Genomic DNA, 14,985 nt, shown 5'->3' on the forward strand with positions numbered 1-14,985 from the left:
GTCCGCTCGGCAGATTAGGGGTTAATAAGTGTAGGCAGGTGGAGGCGACGTTGTGGGGGGCAGATTAGGGGTTAATAAATATAATATAGGGGTCGGCGGTGTTAGGGGCAGCAGATTAGGGGTACATAGCTATAATGTAGGTGGCGGCGCTTTGCGGTCAGCAGATTAGGGGTTAATTATTGTAGGTAGCTGGCGGCGACGTTGTGGGGGGCAGATTAGGGGTTAATAAATATAATACAGGGGTCGGCGGTGTTAGGGGCAGCAGATTAGGGGTACATAAGTATAACGTAGGTGGCGGTCGGCAGATTAGGGGTTAAAAAAATTTAATAGAGTGGCGGCGATGTGGGGGGGCCTCAGTTTAGGGGTACATAGGTAGTTTATGGGTGTTAGTGTACTTTAGAGTACAGTAGTTAAGAGCTTTATGAACCGGCGTTAGCCCAGAAAGCTCTTAACTACTGACTTTTTTCCTGCGGCTGGAGTTTTGTCGTTAGATGTCTAACGCTCACTTCAGACACGACTCTAAATACCGGAGTTAGAAAGATCCCATTGAAAAGATAGGATACGCAATTGACGTAAGGGGATCTGCGGTATGGAAAAGTCGCGGCTGAAAAGTGAGCGTTAGACCCTATTTTGAGTGACTCCAAATACCGGAGTTAGCCTAAAACCAGCGTTAGGAGCCTCTAACGCTGGTTTTCATGGCTAACGCCAAACTCCAAATCTAGGCCAATGTTCTATATGAAAAACTTGTAAGGTTTGTGTCAAAATCAATATTTATTGATGATCACTTTCTACACTTGTGGTTTGTATACTTTAATTGCTGTATAACTGTTCCTATGTATCACTCTGTGTCTGCATTGTGAATTGCTATAAAGAGCTTTGAGAAGTTCATGGTTTGCATGTGGGGTTACATCAGTTGGTATATACATTCTATTTAATTCTTCAAAAATCTTTATTTTTACTGGGCATGCCGTATGTCAGCCTTAAAGCATTGCTATTCTAATATACATTCCATGAATCACAACTAAAATCAATAATATAGGAGGTATTAGAAACAGTGAAAGTGTTTTAGGAATTTGGTTGTATGTAGTTGTAGTCTTGCACTAATAAAATACTCAGTATGATAAAGAACTGGCTAAGAGGTATAAAAGCTTATATTTGTTGTATGGTGGTTAATTAATGTTGCAGCTGAAAATTCTAGGTGCATAATTATTAATGTTTATTTAATTTAGGCAAAGAGAACTAAATTGTAATTTGTGGTCATGTGCTTTATTTTATACAAGTTCACAACAGAATTCTCATGTGAAAAGGTTCTGTACATATTTGCATGATTTCTTTTTTGATTTTGTTTTCATTCCAATCTACTAGAATGGCTGTCTTTTGAAATAGTGTGGCCACTTTATGTAAAAGACAAAACAGGAAACACTAGTTAAATGCACAGAAAACAAAATAGGATTTTTCCAGTGTTTTTTTAAGGGAGCTTTTCCAACAACTTCTACAGATCTTCACAGAAGCAAAATTAATGTGGTTAATGCAAACGTTGAATATTATATGGCTAACTGAATCAGTTTTGAAGATGACTGCCTGGAAAACGATAATATGTAAACTATATGAAGAAAATGCTAAGGCCTTATTTATACACATTTTTAGCAATGCTTGGGACCTTTTTTATATGCACTGCCACCAATATGTTTATATACCCTGCAGCATATGAGCCTTTATTTTTAGTTTCATTGATGTCCTTCTGTAGGGTAACCAAGTGTCCAGTATTTAATTGGACAGTCCAGTATTTTATCCACCTGTCCAATAAAGGGCTAGATTACAAGTGGAGCGCTAATTTATTGTGCAACCGTAAGCGGGCAAATTCGCTCATTTAAGGGAGCACGATAAATAACCAACCCTTACAAGTATCTAGTTAAATCTAACGCGAACTCGCGGTAGCAATTAGTGCTCCAAAACTGAACCAGAGTTCAGACCTGGTTAATTTTAAAAATATCCCTTAATTGGCCAAAAAATTAAGTGTAGTGTTGCTTTTAAAAATAAAAACAGAGTAGCATTTTTATTTTTTTAAATAATAACGACATGAAGTAGTTTTTAGAGCTTAAAGTGAGCGGGTCTGGGGTGTTAGAAAAAAAAATGGAACTGAAAAGTGCCTTTACATTGCGGTCTATGGGGACTGTGTGTTCCCAGGAAATATATATGTATTATAATGTGTAATATAACAAGAGAACTCATCCTGGAAAATAACCAGGTTGAAAAAAAGACAGGGAAACAGCACTCTTTTGAAAATAATCAATATTTACTAGCACAATTTGTATACATAAGTAGTAGAGGAGATGGCATTCGGGAGTCCTGCCTCCACCCTTGCACCGCAAGGATAGGAAAAATACACTGTGTGTGAAGTACAAAATCGGTTTGCAACAGTAATATTCATCAAAAGGAAACAAATACTATGGGATCTTTCGAGTCCAATAGACAGAACCTGACCGGTCAGGGGATGTGCGGAGCAAGTTGCCAAATATAAAAATACAGCACAATACAAAGCTGACTTTAAGTAAAGCCTGTCATACTTCCTACACCCAGCTGCTCACAGCACCTCTGTGAAGAGGTAGTTGCTGGGCAGGTAAAAGCGTGAAAAGGGATCTAAGAAAGTAATGACAGCTTTATTACATGCGGTATATACTAGTCAAAACTATACCTTGCAATCTGTACATTAAAGAAATTATATTCAGAGGGGAAGCGTATACCAGAGATCAACTACACCCTGCTGCATCCGACACCTCACTCAGGAGGTATAGCAGTCGGGCAGGTAGAGTAATGGGATCTAAGTGATCAAGTGGAGACACGCCCTCAGGATATGTACAAAAGTAGATAAACAAGACATTTCAATCTTCATGTATGGATAACATGTTTTGCAGACAAGGTATTAATAAGCACATTTAAGCAGACAGCGTTATAGCATGCTATGCAGGGAAGCAGATGAATGTGTTAGTATTAAGCATGTATCTGTCCATTTGTTATTCGATAAACTGTGATCCTAGTAAGTTCCTAGAAAAAGCTGCGCCCCCTCTCGACAGAGTGGCGTTTGCCAAGTGCGAAATTCATGCACATATGCCAGAGCTGATTAATGCGGTTAGCGGCAAGGAATCTAGTAACAATATGGAACCATACGACCTGATAGCTTCAGTGACAAATCGGCCGTGCCGAATAGCTGTGAGTCAATGACCATGAAAGCCAAAAAATGCCGAGTATAGGTCCTGACTTTGCTTTAAATGTGCCTGGTAGAAAACCGCAGGACTTGTTTGCAGATTCTTTGCTTTGAGATCCTCATACGCACATCACGTGATCCGGTCGGCTGGACCTATGCCGACGCGCGTTTCACCCGTGCGTCCAAATTGCTTAACGGGCTTCGTCAGGGCGTGATATCCAGGGTGCACCTGTCACCCTATTTATACGCAGTATCGTTATGCGCCTCTACTGACGGGTGAAAATATTGCAGGTATATACAAAGTATCAACAATTGGAAAAAAGACACAAAGTGTCGATATTCAAACAAAAAGTATTAAAGGGACATATCCTACTTTACATTGCATATTTTAAGAAATGTAAAAAAGAAAAATATAAATATATTAATGTTGCAAACATCTATTGATTTATGATTAACCGAATTTAGCTAACTGAAATACAAGACGCAAGAGAATGTATCCAATTATAAAAAGCAGGCCATATCCAATTTATCATTGAGGCCTGCAGGAAGCTGTGTACCCAAAACTGAGATCCACCTGCATTCCTTTTGGAGGAGAATTTTGTCGTTATCCCCCCCTCTATTATTGGTTATACCCCTATCTATACCGATAAAGGAGAGAGAGTCAGGATTACTGTCATGCATATGTTCGTAATGTTTAGCAACATTACTTTTCTGGTTCTTATATTTCACATCGTCCCGGTGCTCTGTTATCCGGTCTTTTATGGCCCTTCTCGTTTTTCCCACGTAATAACGCGGACAGCTACATGAAAGAAGGTAGATAACCCCTTCCGTATTGCAGTTCACAAAGTGTTTAAGAGTATATGTTTTTCCTGTGTGTGTTGCAAATTGTTTGGTTTTAACCATATACTTGCATGCAACACATTTACCACAGGGGTGGTTGCCATAGGATCTATGTTTGGACAGCCAGTTCTGTTGTTTAGGAGTCGACAGATATTGGCTCCTCACCAATTTGTCTTTTAGATTCGGTGCCCTTTTGGCTGTGATGTTTGGAAAATCCCCAACATCACGTGAAACAGCTTCATCACTAATCAAAGTGTGCCAATTGTGTGCCAAGATCTGTTTTAATGATGTCCAGTGGCAGTTATACTCAGTCACCAATCTAATTTTTGATTCACCAGTCTTGTCTTTGGGTACCAGAAGGCTATCTCTATTCAGATGAGCCGCACCGGTTAGGGCCTGTTTCACTATCCTCTTTGAATATCCCCTATTCAAAAACCTTTTTTCCATTTCAGCCGCATGTTGATAATACTTCCCTTTTGTGGAACAATTTCGGCGTAGCCTAAGAAATTGGCCCTTGGGGATGCCTCTTTTAAGGTGACTAGGGTGATGACTGGAAGCGTGAAGAAGGCTATTGGTGGCCGTACTTTTGCGATAGTTTTCTGTCATTAAACAGCCATCTTTAATCTTCACATTTATATCCAAAAAGGATATTTCTTCCTTACTAAACTGTAAGGTAAGTGAGATATTGCTCTTGTTCATATTTAAAGAATTCACAAATTCTTTCAGGTTCTGCTCCGAGCCTTCCCAGACGAGGAAAACATCATCCACATATCGTAGCCATATGTGAATGTTCTCGTCGAAGAGGGGATTCTGGTACACTTCTTCCATTTCCCAGATGCCTAGATGGAGACACGCATAAGTGGGAGCACATGTTGCTCCCATTGCTGTGCCCTGTTGCTGGGAATATATCTTGTTGTCAAACATGAATACGTTGTTTGTAAGTGTAAATTTTAGCAGTTCAATCACAAAGTCAGTGTGTTGCACCGCGCTCATGCCTCTCGTCGATAGGAAATGCTTGCAGGCCCTGAGTCCTACTTCGTGTGGGATTGATGAATACAATCCCTCCACGTCAAGGGTGACAAGGATGGCATTCTCAGGGATCACCAGCCTGTCGATCTTTCGTAGGAAATCCGAGGTATCCATGATGTAAGACGATGTGAAATATAAGAACCAGAAAAGTAATGTTGCTAAACATTACGAACATATGCATGACAGTAATCCTGACTCTCTCTCCTTTATCGGTATAGATAGGGGTATAACCAATAATAGAGGGGGGGATAACGACAAAATTCTCCTCCAAAAGGAATGCAGGTGGATCTCAGTTTTGGGTACACAGCTTCCTGCAGGCCTCAATGATAAATTGGATATGGCCTGCTTTTTATAATTGGATACATTCTCTTGCGTCTTGTATTTCAGTTAGCTAAATTCGGTTAATCATAAATCAATAGATGTTTGCAACATTAATATATTTATATTTTTCTTTTTTACATTTCTTAAAATATGCAATGTAAAGTAGGATATGTCCCTTTAATACTTTTTGTTTGAATATCGACACTTTGTGTCTTTTTTCCAATTGTTGATACTTTGTATATACCTGCAATATTTTCACCCGTCAGTAGAGGCGCATAACGATACTGCGTATAAATAGGGTGACAGGTGCACCCTGGATATCACGCCCTGACGAAGCCCGTTAAGCAATTTGGACGCACGGGTGAAACGCGCGTCGGCATAGGTCCAGCCGACCGGATCACGTGATGTGCGTATGAGGATCTCAAAGCAAAGAATCTGCAAACAAGTCCTGCGGTTTTCTACCAGGCACATTTAAAGCAAAGTCAGGACCTATACTCGGCATTTTTTGGCTTTCATGGTCATTGACTCACAGCTATTCGGCACGGCCGATTTGTCACTGAAGCTATCAGGTCGTATGGTTCCATATTGTTACTAGATTCCTTGCCGCTAACCGCATTAATCAGCTCTGGCATATGTGCATGAATTTCGCACTTGGCAAACGCCACTCTGTCGAGAGGGGGCGCAGCTTTTTCTAGGAACTTACTAGGATCACAGTTTATCGAATAACAAATGGACAGATACATGCTTAATACTAACACATTCATCTGCTTCCCTGCATAGCATGCTATAACGCTGTCTGCTTAAATGTGCTTATTAATACCTTGTCTGCAAAACATGTTATCCATACATGAAGATTGAAATGTCTTGTTTATCTACTTTTGTACATATCCTGAGGGCGTGTCTCCACTTGATCACTTAGATCCCATTACTCTACCTGCCCGACTGCTATACCTCCTGAGTGAGGTGTCGGATGCAGCAGGGTGTAGTTGATCTCTGGTATACGCTTCCCCTCTGAATATAATTTCTTTAATGTACAGATTGCAAGGTATAGTTTTGACTAGTATATCCCGCATGTAATAAAGCTGTCATTACTTTCTTAGATCCCTTTTCACGCTTTTACCTGCCCAGCAACTACCTCTTCACAGAGGTGCTGTGAGCAGCTGGGTGTAGGAAGTATGACAGGCTTTACTTAAAGTCAGCTTTGTATTGTGCTGTATTTTTATATTTGGCAACTTGCTCCGCACATCCCCTGACCGGTCAGGTTCTGTCTATTGGACTCGAAAGGTCCCATAGTATTTGTTTCCTTTGGATGAATATTACTGTTGCAAACCGATTTTGTACTTCACACACAGTGTATTTTTCCTATCCTTGCGGTGCAAGGGTGGAGGCAGGACTCCCGAATGCCATCTCCTCTACTACTTATGTATACAAATTGTGCTAGTAAATATTGATTATTTTCAAAAGAGTGCTGTTTCCCTGTCTTTTTTTCAACCTGGTTATTTTCCAGGATGAGTTCTCTTGTTATATTACACATTATAATACTATATAAGGGCCTGCACCATAAGTATTTATGAATTAAACAAGGACCGATTTGAGGTAACCTTGTACACTAGCCTATATATATAGCATTTGCTTCTCTCCCGTATCTATTTCTCGATAAAAAATATATATGTATATGCTTATTTACATATATATTTATGTATTAATATGTGTATATACACATATGAACATATAAATATATATGTATATATTCATATACATAAATATTTAAATTTTGCTGCCCATCACTGCACGAGTTACCCCCTTCGCTGCGCTAGATTCTCAGCCATTTCTCATGGCATGAGAATGAGGCTCCCGTTGGAGCAATGGAAGAACGCTCTCATGAGCACAAAGCTTCCCTGCAATGCGAATGCGAGGTTGTGTTCACATTGTGCTCAACTTGTAATACCAGCGCACATTTGTGTGTGCTGGTATTACTGAGTGGAGTGCAAATTTCGCGATTGTGTAAGCAATATTTTGCGCTCCACTCATAATCTGGCCCAAAATCTCTAAAAAAACGAAAAACAAAACAATGGACACTTAAAGATTCAGTAATATAGGACCCATGTGCTGTGACTACATTTTCAAAAACTGTTTATGTCTTAGTCTATCACATATATGACACAAGAAAGAACTGCTCGTGCATTGAAGTGGCCATATTTGTAAAGGATTAAGTCTTCATCAGCATGAGCAGAAAGCCTAAAATATAGAGAACAGAAAAGAACAACAGGTTTTTACCTCTACCTCCAGAAAATAATTTATTTTTGTGTTATTAACAATCAATGGAGTAGAATCTTTTCAACACAATGCCCATTAACTTTCTTTGTTATTTGGTTAAATTGAAGGATTTTGGTTCTGAGATCACTTGGGAATTGACAATACTTGGGCTTACTCTGATTATCCAGGAACATCCAAGCAGCAAGCATAGCAGGCTCTGGTAGAGTTAATTCCTTCCTAGGGGTTTGGCAGGGCATCAGTATAGAGATATCAGTTTTTGATGGAATGGGTATCAGTGCACATGTACTTTGAAGTTTATTTTTCGGCCCCTTTATTGTCACTATTTTGTGCATTGGATGCATATATTGTGATTCACAAGACTTCTTTACATATTCAGATTTGGCATGAGGGTCTTTCTGCATCTTGTATTCCTCATAGCATTCCTGTTGCTTTTTGTTACGACCCATCTTGCTCCAGAATGCAATTTTAACCCTTTAAAATACAGGCATTTCAGACTAAATCTTCCCTAAAAGACCAGAGCATTTTTAGCATTTTTGCCATCATTCCATTTACACAGAAATAGAACCTTTTTTTTAAATTTACCTATCAAAACTATATATATTGTTTTAGTAGACAACCCGAAGTATTGATCTAGGCCCATTTTGATATATTTCATTGCCACCAAATGCGATCAAATAAAAAAATTGTTCACTTTTTCACAAAAAACGTTTCTCACTGAAATTATTTACAAACAGCTTGTGCAATCATGGCACAAATGGTTGTAAAGGCTTCTCTGGGATCCACTTTGTTCAGAAATAGCAGACATATATGGCTTTGCCATTGGTTTTTGGTAATTAGAAGGCCGCTAATTGCAGCCGCACACCACACTTTTATTATCTCCAGCAGTGAAAGGGTTAATCAGGTAGTTTGTACCGTTAATTTTAGCTTTAGTGTAGAGATTACCCTCCCACCTGACACTTTCCATCCCCTGATCCCTACCTCATCCCTCTCAAACAGCTCTCTTCCCTCCCCCAGCCCCCCAATGGTCACCCCATCTTAAGTACTAGCAGACAGTCTGCCAGTATGCAGTTTTACACCATTTTTTTAAATTTGTATTATTATTGTACTTAGTGTAGGATTACCCCCTTACCTTCCTACCTCCCTGATCCCTCCCAGAAAGCTCTCTAACCCTCCCCTTTTAACTAATTCCCACCATCTTAGGTACTGGCAGCTGTCTGCCAGTATCCAGTTTTTTATTATTTTAAATGTATTTTAATAAAACAAAAAAATCTGTAGTGTAGCTGCTGAACTCCCTCCCCCCCTCCCCATCCATGATCCTTTCCCTGCCCCTAAATGTTCCCTCCACATAGGATCCCCCTCTACCTCCTCCCCCTCCCTCCTTCCCCCTGCATGCTGCTCTCAGATATTTTTTTTTATTGTAGCGTTGCGGTCTTGCCCCCCTCCAGCGATGGGCTGCCCTCCCTCCTAACCCTACCACACCACTAACGATTGGCACTACCACTACCCGATGAAGAGAGGGCCACAGAGTGGCCCTCTCTGCATTGGTAACTCTGCCTGTCTATTTCTGCACTGCCCCACTAGTTGGGCAAGCAGAAATAGCGCAATCTCGCTACTTTTAGCGAGATCGCAGCAGAGAGAGGCACAGGATAGCAGCATCGTACAGGGTACGGCGCTGGTCCTTAAGGGCTTAATGACTAGTGTTGTACAGGGTATGGCGCTGGTCATTAAGGGGTTAAGCAACTTTCTAATTTAGTCCTATTATCGCACCTGGGTAGCGCTTGCAGATAGATGGCTAAATATAGCCACCTATCAACAAGCGCTATCCAGCATGCTGAACCAAAAATGACCCAGCTCCTAAGCTAAATTACTTCTTTTTTTAAATAAAGATACCAAGAGAACAAAGAAAAAATTATAATAGGAGTAAATTAGAAAGTCTGAATCAAGAAAGAAAGAAATTGGGTTTCATATATCTTTTTAAATTGTTTTGTCTTTCACTTTTATTCACTTGCTGCCTTCAAGTTTACCAAAATCTGTTTTATAGAGACCTTTCTACATTTCAAATGAAAAGCTTTTTCTTTCTCTTTTCAATTAGCTAAAATATCCCTAATTACTACATTATTCTATGAAAACAATTCATTAAAGTATATAGACTTGACACATAAATTTGTGTACATGTTTAATAGGATGCTTTAGAAATGTGATGGTAGCATATTCTTAATAGAAAGAAATGATCAATTTTAGTGAGAAGAATCACATTTTTTATCCAAAAATTAATTGTAAAATACAAACTGTTCCATATAAATCAGCCTACGCCATATGTTTAAGATAGTTTTTGACATCAATCAATTATACGCCTGTCTTTGTAATTTCAGCTATCTCATTTAATGCATTTCAGATTTGTTTTGTTAACTTATGTGTGATGATTAACCTAAATGTGTAATTGCTATTCTGCAGGAAGTTGTATTTTCAAACCCACAACTTCAATAAACAAATGTGTTTCAATTAGACTTGTGGAATGAAATACAAAATTCCTACATTTTAAAGGAAAAAAAATAATTTAAGAGGAATTTATTCTAGAGAAGAAAAAAAAGAAAATGGTGTTGCTTTCATTTAATCAAACAAACCGAAACATGAGAGATTGTTACACAGATGGTTCCTTTAAAAAGTGGTTTGTGCTCTCCACAGCTTTGATAAATAACAAATCAGAGCTGTATATCTTTGAACAAAGTGAGTGCTGCTATTTTTTTTTTTTGTCTTGCATATAAATTGAAAGATCTTTTTAAAGGTCAGTTTATTTGAAAATCATCAGTGCAGTTCATTTTTTTACATATTCCCTTAGAATAAGAAACTTTGCTATATATATTTTTAAATGATAAATCTAGAAGCAACAATTTAATGTTAGCAGCCTCCTACTTCATCTATTTGAAAAAAACAAAACAAAAAACTTTATGACCTAACCGTATCTTAAAAATGTAATGGATTCTCTTGTTTTTTTATATAAATATGCAACTTTTGTTTCATGTTTTTAGCACCTGCTCTGAATAAATTCTTAGACTCTGATTAGACAGAATGTAGTTATGCAAATTGACATCCAAACTGTATTTTCAAAGGATGTCTTTCACAGAGATGATCTTATATTTTATTTTACAATACAGTTAAACAATGTTAAAATCCTCACGTAGATTTTATCTTTTTTAAAATATACTACCTACAACTATACAATTTACATGTTCACAGGAGAAAAACAAATTGATGCAGGTGTTACAGGGATAAGAAACTCACATTTTTTTCTTTCATTATTCAGATAGAGCAGTGGTGGCTGGTGAAGTTTGAAGCTGGTGAGGCACCAGACCCCACCCCTTGAAAAAACACGCCTCCACACGATGACTCCACCCACTCCACCAAATTGCTTCCTTTTTTTTTTACCAATAAGAGTTATGCATGCTAGTATATATATATATATATATATATATATATATATATATATATATATATATATATATATATATACACAATATATATATAGGTGTGTACAGGTAGCCCTCAGTTTACGCCAGGGTTAGGTTCCAGGAGGAATGGTTGTAAATCGAAACTGTTGTAAATTGAAACCCAGTTTATAATGTAAGTCAATGGTAAGTGAGGGAGTTAGGTTCCAGGCCCCTCTCAAAATTGCCATAAGTAACATCTAGTACATTATTTTTAAAGCTTTGAAATGAAGACTTTAAATGCTAAACAGCATTATAAACCTAATAATATAGATTGTATCATCATCAAACTAAGTTTAATGAACAAAAACATTTGCTAACAGCACCTAATTAAATAATCACACAACAGATGGCATCACCATCAAACTAAGTTTAATGAACAAAAACGTTTTTTTAATTGCATTTTTCTGCAATCAGTTCTCTGCATTGATAGCATGTTAGATACTATTGGGTCTGCACTTATTCTATGCATTTCAATTCGCAGTGATTAATAGGTAGTTAGGCACCCTCACCTCAAGTTGCTGGACAGGAAGATAATAGGGAAGTGGCTGCTCGATAGCTAATGTCTGTTCTGTGTACACAGATCAATTTCAGACCTGTTAAGTTGTATAACTTTGCTGCAAAACAAGCGGACAGCTCCACCTACTGGCTTTTTTAATTAGTGCATTGCTTTCCAAAGCTTTTCAATAGCAGTCACATGACTGAAAAAAAAAGGTTGTTATTCTGAAACGGCGCAAATTGAACCGGCGTAAACCAAGGGCCACCTGTATAAATGTATATATCAGTGAAATCTATAAAGAGTTATTTGTACACATACACTACATAACTGTGGCAAGTTTATATAGTGATCTGTACATATGCACAGTACATATATTATAGTCATGCATAGAGAAGGATGAATATCAGTAATTTATATGCAAAGTACACATAATGATGACATGTATATAGAGTAGCCTGTAAATATACACAGTACATATAATGTTATGTCTTGAGTGATATAAAAATGCCAGTGGTACAAATTACAGAACCACACTTATCTAGCTAAGTGAGACTCACTTAACCTGGTTGCACAGCTTGTAGGTCCGAAGAAAATGAAGCCACAGCACAGGTCATACTTGATGGTGAGAGCAGCCTTGATCTGAAAATGTAACTGACATCAGGCTGGGCCCATATGTAGCAAGTTAGCTGGGGGTAAAAGTCGCAGTACATGGTCTACTGAAGACCTGCTGTGATTGCAGAAACTAACTCGGTTTCTGACACTAACAACCGCACAGCTCATTTCCAATTAAAGTGGAATTAGGGAGCCCAATCAAATTGATTTGGCAGTTCCCAGGTAGGATTTGTGCAACATGTATTTACAGAGGTGTAGTTTACATACATTTTAAAACTCCTTAAATGGCATCTGCTGCCCTGAGCACTTAAAACAAATAAACTGCAGCAGGGTGCATATATTTGGCCTAAACTCACTTTTCTACCCCAGGGCTTCTTCACTGACACTTGCACAGAATTCCTGCATATGCTGTCGGCATTTTTCATTACACAAGCAATTCTTGTGAACTGCTTGTGCAATGCTGCCCCCTGCAGATATCTGATAGAGCATGCAATTTTAAGCAACTTTCTAATTTACTCCTGGGGACCGAATTATCAAGCTCCGAATGGAGCTTGATGCCCCTTTGTCCGCGCAATTCTTCAGGCTCGCCGGAAACCGCAGTTAAGAAGCAGCGCTCTATAGACCGCTGCTCCATAACTTGTCCGCCTACTCTGAGGCTGCGGACATCAATCCGACTGATCCTATACGATCGGGCTGATTGACAATCTGCAGGGGGCGGCATTGCACATTGTATCATGTCTGCTTGCACTTTCTTAAATTGGCCCCTATTATCAATTTTTCTTCATTCTCTTTCTATCTTTGTTTTAAAATCAGGAATGTAAGCTTAGGAGTCGGCCTATTTTTGGTTCAGCATCTTGCTAGCACTTGCTGATTGGTGGCTAAATGTAGGGAAAAAAACTACATTTAGCCAACAATAAGCAAGTGTTACCCAGGTTCTGAACCAAAAATGTGCCGACTCCTAAGCTGACATTCCTGCCTTTTGAAAAAAATAAGGATACTAAGAGAAAGAAGAAAAATTGATAATAGGAGTAAATTAGATAGTTGCTTAAAATCACATGCTCTATCTGAATCATGAAAGAAAACATTTGGGTTTTATATTCCTTTAAACTTTCATGATTCAGAAGAGGCATGCAATTTTAAACAACTTTCTAATTTACTTTAATCATCACATTTGCTTTGTTCTCTCTGAATTCTTTGTTAAAAGCTTACTCTAGGTAGGCTCATATGCTAATTTCTAAGCCCTTGAACACTGCCTCTTCTCTGAGTGCATTTTGACAGTTTTTCACAGCTAGACACCTCTAGTTCTATGTGCCATCCAGATAGAATTGTGGAACAAAAAAAGACAGCGCCTCATAGTGCAAATAAATTTAAAAAATAGGAGAGGTGTGCAATCACATCAGAGAACGTCAAATGTAGATATACTCACAAGAGCATTGGCACCCTTAAAAAAGAAGGTGCAAATGTGCAGGCTGACGTTTATTCAGCAGTCAGTACGCTGTATAGTAGAAATCCAGATTCTCACCGATGCAGCTGTGGGCTCTCCTCCGCAGTCTAAGGCAGAATTCTCTGGAGCCGTGCTATTTTGTTTACTGAGCTCTTCCTCGCTTGCACGTTTAAAATAGAACTTTACTGAATCTACAAACTTCACAAGATCAGGAAAGAGCTCAGTAAACAAAGTAGCACGGCTCCAGAGAATTCTGCCTTAGACTGCGGAGGAGAGCCCACAGCTGCATCGGTGAGAACCTGGATTTCTACTATACAGCGTACTGACTGCTGAATAAACGTCAGCCTGCCCATTTGCACCTCTTCTTTAAGGGTGCCAATGCTCTTGTGAGGATATCTACATTTGACGTTCTCTGATGTGATTGCACACCTCTCCTATTTTTTAAATTTATTTGCACTATGAGGCGCTGTCTTTTTTTGTTCCATTCTTAGATTTGTTCTGATCAGACATCATCAAAGACCAGCTGCCTGTTGCACATTGAACACCTACACTGTGACAAGATTTTTCATCTTATTTACAGAGACTCTGACGGCATAAGTCATTTTTCTTCCACAGCACCTATTTGGGACTCATTTGCACGATAAGCACTTTTTCATTTTAATTATCATTGTTGCATTTTATTTATTTTTTCCTTTTTTGCTATTTCACTAGTTTGTTGCTCTATCGCTTTATTATTTGCGTGCATTGTCAATGACATTTATGTGATACTTTATAGCTACACAAACATTGGTAATTCACAGATCGGCCACATTCTTTGGTACAGCAAAAGAACACCAATCATTGTTTTATTTTGCATGTTTTATAGCACACTCTACATTAGTAGCTGCCAACACTATTTCAATTGCATTTGTTTTACACTTTGTTTTACTTCATTTTTATTGATTCGTTTGCCCACATATGATCACATCTCCTCAATACATATATAAGACCGACTTTTCTATCAAGTTTCATTTTTCCTTTTTGATACATTTGGCGCACTCTATTACCATTTTTATGGTTTGTTCCTCCAGATAGAATTGTGCCCACTCCCGTGGAGTCAGCAATGATTGGCTAAAATGCAATTCTGTCAAAAGAACTGAGATAAGGGGGCAGAGGCTATATTAATATAACTGTGTTGTTTGTGCAAAACTGGGAAATGGGTAATAAAAAGATTATCTTTTAAAGCAATACAAATTCTAGAGTAGACTGCCCCTTTTACTATACATGACTCTTG

The 14,985-nt window shown here is 38.5% G+C and overlaps 1 protein-coding gene across 1 annotated transcript in view; it reads right to left on the reverse strand.

Moving 5' to 3' along the window:
* The window catches only part of SEZ6L (seizure related 6 homolog like), a 371,674-nt gene that overhangs the window by 170,275 nt on the left and 186,414 nt on the right, over positions 1-14,985 (reverse strand). The window lies entirely within an intron of this gene.

Source organism: Bombina bombina, chromosome 2, assembly GCF_027579735.1.
Source record: "Bombina bombina isolate aBomBom1 chromosome 2, aBomBom1.pri, whole genome shotgun sequence".
NCBI classification, from domain to species: domain Eukaryota; kingdom Metazoa; phylum Chordata; class Amphibia; order Anura; family Bombinatoridae; genus Bombina; species Bombina bombina.